Here is a 6,932-nt window from a genome sequence, read left to right on the forward strand (position 1 = left end):
ATAATAATAATAAACCAGCTTACCGGTTTCATGTTTCTCAGCTTGTCCAATGGGGATGTCGTCTGCATATTCACATGTTTTGCCTCAAGATGCCCTGTTTCCCCTTTGACTGCCATTCCAGGAATTCAGAATTGGAGGCTCATCCTACCCTTCCGTACTCACACCACCGTCTGGGGGATTCCACTCCCTCTCTGACAGCGTCTTTGTGCTCTGTAACCTTCCCCTTTGTCTTGTTCCTTTGTCCCTTGAGCCCATCAGGAACATTCCCTTTCCACACCCCACACCTCCAGTCTTCCTGGGTCTTCATCATTTTCTTCTCCTTTTCTTGGAATGTTTTTTTGACTTCTCTCTTCCACTGACTGTTTCAAACACTGAGAGCTTATTTCACATAACTCGGTGGGATGCTGTTGACACAATGAGAGTTCTGGCTGCCATTCCTGTTCAGAGAGAGGCTTCCCTGAAAGCACAGAGCAGAGCAACACAAGGGCCTGTGGGTCCAAGTTAGGTGTTGCAGGAAGAGGTTATTGCGAAGTGTGGAGACACTTGCTGGATTTTTAAATTTGTTAATCTTGTATCCACCTGCCTTATTAAACCTGTCTTATTCTTACTAGTTTATCTGTGTGTTCTCCTGGGCTTCCTGGATAAATGTTGATGTTAAATGTAAATCGAATGCTTTGTGGATAACTTGAGTTCATTATAATTCATTTGATAGATACTTTTTTAATGTTTACTTATTTGCTTTGAGAGAAATAGCACAAGTCAGGGAGGAGCAGAGAGAGAGAGAGAGAGAGAGAGAGAGAGAGAGAGAGAGAGAGAGAGAATCCCAAGCAGGCTTCATACTGTCAGCTCAGAGCCTGATGTGGGGCTTGATCTCATGAACCATGAGATCATGACCTGAGCTGAAATCAAGAGTCGGTCACTTAACTGACTGAGCCACCCATGTGCCCACCATTACAGTGAATTTGTAACTTGATAATCCTGTTTCTCATTCTTTTCTTATCACCTTCTAATAATTGTATCTGCTTTATGCCACAGTCTTCACACATCAATAATCCTCCTTAATTCTGTTGAAGCAGATGAATCCATTAAGAATCTTGTCTTTTTCTCTTTATTCTTTGCATTTCCTTTCTAACTTTTAAGATCCTTTTCTTGCCTCTTTACTATCCTGACTCTTTTTTCCCCCTATTTCAGTAAACTTTCAGTCTCCTTCCCTAATTTCCTCCCAAACATTTGGAGTTTATTCCTCACAAATTAGAGGATGTTTGATTGTTGAAAAGTGATAACTTCACTGGTCTTGCAATGGTGGAAGCTTCCCTGTCTGGCAGCCCACAAAGGCTGGCCCCTGGAGACCTGCAGTTGCATTCCAAACCCTTCTAAAAACAAAATGCATAGCAAGAATACCTCCCAGCAAATTAGAGTCCCTAGACAACTGCTCAAATCTCAGCTTTGAATTACCATCCAGTTAAGATGATTTGGGTGGGAGTCATGGGGTAAATGTGTCCCCAGATCTATGTAAATAGAAAACCAAAGAAACTGTGAAACAAAAATTGGAAGGAAATCACACGTGAAACAAATTAGGGAGTGGTTTTAATCTGTGCCAAGATGTGCGTGAGCGTGTGTGTGTGTGTGTGTGTGTGTGTGTGTGTGTGTGTGTGTGTGGTTTGGTATGTTGGAGGTGGAGATGGAGGTAAAGGGTAAAGGGTACTATGAGCTCTAATTACTTACCCAGACAAGTTCAGTGGAGAGGCCCATTTGCCCTGTAACAGGTGCATCAAACCTGAAAGGTCCTTCCTGTTTCTGTGTTGCACCTGTAAGTGCAGAGGCCCAAGGTTCCCTGTGTAAGTTTCTCAGACAATACTCCAATCTGAGATTTTCTAGCCTCATCCAAGAATCTGACCTGAGTTCCCTTCTGCTCTGGGCCCCTGGAATCCTCTCTTCTTCTGATTCCTGGGGAATATTTTTTCTAGTCTCTTAGCCAAGTTCTTTCCTCTCGGAGACATTCCATTTGTTTTCCCTCAAGACTTGAACAGTACACATTTTGACAGCTTAGTGAACCTAGAGTCAGGTTAAGCTGAGAATGTGGTGAGAGGCAGGATTGTCAATAGAAAAACTAGTTCCCCTTTTCTGAGGGGACTTGAGAGTTTGATCTTTAAACCACTCTGGTAAGGAGGGGAAACAGAATAATAAAATTAGCAAGTAATGAGAAAGTACCACAAACCAGGTATTCTTGTATTTGTGTGGGTTAATTAGTCTAGAGAATGACTCTGTGAGGCCCATGCCATTATCATATTGTGGGATGAGCCTTACCTGGTCTAAGGGATTGTGGGCACAGCTCCTGGAACCATCTGGGAACTTTGTTCTTTTTCTAGATTGCACTAGCCTGGGGCATATGAGGGGCTAGATGAAGAATTTATTCATGCCTAAGGTTACTGTATACTGTAGTCCTATCAGGTGCTAAGAAATTCCAAGATTAATGAGGTCCACCTGGCCCAGATAGCCAGAGTGGTTTGTGTGTGTGTCTGTGTCTGTGTGTGTGTGTGTCTTTGTGTGTGTGTGTGTGTGTGTGTGTGCACGCATGTGCAGAAAACTTCTGGCCTAAGAGAGTTCTGAGCCGGTTCTGTTTGATCTCATCAAGTGCAGGCAGAGGTCACCTCTCCACATCACCACTGCCACCACCTTCCTAGGTTCTGGGCCATGCCATAACTGCTACCACGTTCCTGGATGTCTGGACCATGCCATAACTCAAGGGTTTATGAATGGCCTGGCAGAGTGAATGCAGAGTAAGTTGGATGGGTTCCACCCGAATACCTCTCTTGCTGGGGAGTCAGGCTGATGTCTGGAGACAAGTAGAGTGTTCTCAGACTGTGTGTGTGTGTTGCCTTCTGGTTGGTTCTCTCGGTCAGGCACTCCAAGACTTCATCCACTCTCAGCCCAAGAGATCCTTTTCATCGCAAGGGTAGGACGTTTGCCTCATTTGCCATCATATCCTTTCCCGAAAGTACAGTTATTACGAGATGTTCCCACTTCCCAGACTCCTTTCCTCTCACTTGATTTCTGTTCTGTTACCTCTTCCCTCCAGGACGGTGTGTTGACCCAATGGGCATAGATCCAAAGACTGCAGGAAATGCCAACAATTCCAAAATAACAATACAGGCACATCAGGAAAACTTCAAACCATTTATCCTGATACATTTGTTAAAATTTCACAAACAGAGGTGCCTGGGTGGTTCATTCATTTGAGTGTTTGACTCTTGAGTTTGGCTCAGGTCTTGACCCCAGGGTTGTGGAATCAAGCCCTGCCTCGGGCTCTGTGCTAACTGTGGTGCCTGCTTGGAATTCTCTCTCTCCCTCTCTCTATCTCTGCCCCTCTCCCCAACTTGTGTGTGCTCTCTCTTTTTGAAAATAAAATAAAATGAAAAAAAAAACCTAAATTCACAAACAATATATTAAGAGTATAAAAACTCAGAGGATAAATTGAGTAAAATGTAATTTTTCTTTATTCTTTTCCCACTATATTCATTCCAATCCTCAAAGTTAACATGATTAACCATTTGATATGCAAATTTTCAGACATTTTTCTACACATACACACTTTTTCACGTAGAGTATGAACTAAGTCCCCTCTAACTTGCTATGATTCTGTGATTTGCTCTCTCCCGTTGAGTCATCTGCTGATAAAGAAGTCCTTTCCATGGACAAATTTTCCAGTAGCTAATAGTTAACATCTGCTGAGTGCTTACTCTGTGTCAGGTACACTTCTCACTGCTTATATATAATTCTTACACACAGTTTCATTACATTCCCATCGAACAGGTACAGTTATAAACCCTCTGTAACAGATAAGGGCAGATGAGGCATGAATAACTTCTTCATCTACTTCTTTTTCTTTCATTTGCTCCAGAACTTACACAGGGGCCAGACAACTTGGCTGAGACTTTGGAGCAAGTCAAAATCCATTCCTTTAATCATTTTGCTTTATTGTCTCTATTTGGAAGAGTGGATGGTTTTGCCACTAAAACCTTTAAATATGTTACCTTGTTACATCTCTAGCATGCATGGGTTTGTTACATGGGGTAAGTAAACTGACTTTTTAAAAAATGTTTATTTGTTTTTGAGAGAGAGACAGCCAGAGCATGAGTGGGGGAGGGGAAGAGAGAAAGGGAGACATAGAATCTGAAGCAGGCTCCAGGCTTCACGCTGTCAGCACAGAGACTGATGAGGGGCTCGAACCCACGAACCATGAGATCATGACCTGAGCCAAAGTTGGATGCTTAACCCACTGAACCACCCATGTGCTCCTAAACCGACTCTTTATAAAAACCCTTATTCAGCTGAATGAAGGTAAGCCAGGGACTAGAATGTATATATTTAAGACTGACTACCAAATTTTAAAAATGGTTTCTTGAATATAATTTATGTAATGTCAAGTCTAGTATGCTGTCTAAATAGTAACAGACAAGTGAAGTTGGGTAAAACGGTACTTCAAGTTGACAAGTACCAGGAGTGTGGTAACACTGGGGCCAGTGCAGAGACCCACAGAAAAACTTGCTGTTTCCCTCCAGGCCTTTGGAAGGGCTCCATCAACTGCCAGTGTCCCCGTAGCAGCTACTCAGCTCACTTCTTAGTATACAAGCATCTTCAATTTGATAGACTTAAGGAAGGCTTAAATGTGGTTAGCAGCCCTGCATTCTTGATGCAATCACATCTTCAGAGTGTGGGAGAATATCAAGCTATGAAAATGTCCTTGGAAGGACTCACTTATTTAATTTGGCTTTTTCAATCTTCCTAATACTTTTTCACCAAACACCAGGCAGTTCCCTTAATTTTTTAGATTCATGTTGTTTTTCCTTTGTCTAATGAACGTTCAAATATTTCCTGAGGAGCTATTAAGGTTAAGGGGAAAAAAATAAACATCTCCAAAACAAAAAAGATAATGACAAGTAGAAAAAGCCCTGAAACTAAGGATATACTTCATTATAGCTTATTAATTGGAGTGGGAAGTTTACGCTCACTGCTTAGGGTGGATAAATAAAAGTCAAGGATTCTCTGAGGCTTCTCTGGGATCCTTATGAGTCTCCACCATTTCCGATGAGTACGATATGACAGATAAAGTATAGGATGTGTAATTAAATTTGAATGTCAGAAAAACAATGAAAACATTTTTAGTATTAATATGCCCTACATAGCACATAGGATATACTTATACAAAACATAAGTATTTATGATTTATGTAAAGTTCCAGTTTAACTGGGTGTCCTGTATTTTTTATCGATTAAGTCTGATGACAGTACTGACGAGCTATGGTGGAGGCAGCTAAGGGGTGTGGCACAAAATGGCTCTTGGGTAGTTACAAGTTGCTTGAGGTCGTCTAGGTATGGTGTAAAATCCTTCATGAACATAGCTGAAAAGCCACAGCCAGTATTTGACTGGAATTACTTCCTTGGGCTTCTCTTAGGTGGGATGAACCTTTCTCTTAATGACTTTTGGTAAATCTGGAAGCCCATATCTAAGGGGGAGCCCCAAAGCGAAATTGCATCCTTACAAACACATTTCCAATTCAAAATGGAATCTTTCTAGAACTGGTTGCATATGAATAATAAGAGATGAGAAGTTTGTGAAACTTGGGATTAATATACCTTTTACCCTTTATGAGTACAGTTTTGCTGTCCTGAGAGATTTAACATGAGTCATGTGAAAAACCCCATGTTCCTAGACAGACAGAAATAGTCCTGTTATACTTCTGGATGCATGGCCAGGCTCTCGTGTTTCAGACAGTGACTATCTGGTCTTAGAAAGACAGACCCAGGCCTGCATCTTTCTGAGGACCAGGCAAAGACCAGAGTTTCAGGTTTAAGTCTTATGGCTTACAGAGACAACAGTGAACTTCATGTTATTTCCACAAGGCAAGTCATGGAGCCAGACTTGAGCTAAATCCACTGTGCAGGTTCCATCCAAACTGTATGTCAGCGTAGAGCTTGTTTAAAACTATAGAGGTCCAGAAAATTCTCTGATATGCTCTTTGGGCCCTCACTGTCAGAGAGGAAGTAGGGCTGATACTATTGTGGTGCCATGAATTTTCTGGGCTTACGTTGGCATTTCCCAGGCCCCAAAGACTTGGTGTTGCTTCTTGAAGTGTGCAGAGATTTTTCTCTCTTTTGTGGCCTCTAATAGCATTGTGAAAGGAAGGTTTTGCACCTGGCTCAGAAGAAGGCTGGGCAGGTTTAGGCTGGGCAGGTTAGGGGTGTCTGGGGTGGGAAGGATATTGCTGGAATTTCACAAATGCTGCAGGACCAGGGAAGGCCACCAGAAGAACTGGGCTGTGATTTAGGTTGCAGGTAAGGGAGTGAGGAATGGAACAGGGACTGACCTTATACAAGTGGCCAGCTTGTCATGCATTCATTTGTAAAAATTCATTCATTCATTCATTCATTCACTCATTCATCAATTGGATTGCTATCAGGTATCAGGTATTGTGTCAGGTTTTGAGATACAGTAGTGAAGGAAACAAGTTCTCAGTCTTTCAGGAGCTTATAGTTCAGAGGGACTGATAAATAAATAGGCATAGGAATGAATTAATTAATTGGCATAGGAAATAAGTTGCCCAATAGAGGAAGTAGAGTCTCTGTGGGTTCAAACAGGAGTGTCAATGAACTGAGCCCAGTGGTAGGTGTAGGGAACGGGGGACCAGAGAGGGTTCTCAAAGGAAGTGATAGTGGAGATCTGCAGGATGAGCAGATATTTTCCAGGACCCTCCCAGATGGAGGGAATGAGGGAAAGATGGAGGGAAGGAGTAAAATTTCAGGAAGAGAGACCAGTCTGTTATGAATCCTTAGGATGAGAAAAAAAAAATGTATGTTCTTTAGTACGTTGGGGGCATGAAATCTGAGGGAGAAAAGTGACAGGGATGTGCCTGGAAAGGGAGGCAGGGTTTC

The sequence above is a fragment of the Felis catus genome, chromosome A1, assembly GCF_018350175.1.
Source record: "Felis catus isolate Fca126 chromosome A1, F.catus_Fca126_mat1.0, whole genome shotgun sequence".
Lineage (NCBI taxonomy): Eukaryota > Metazoa > Chordata > Mammalia > Carnivora > Felidae > Felis > Felis catus.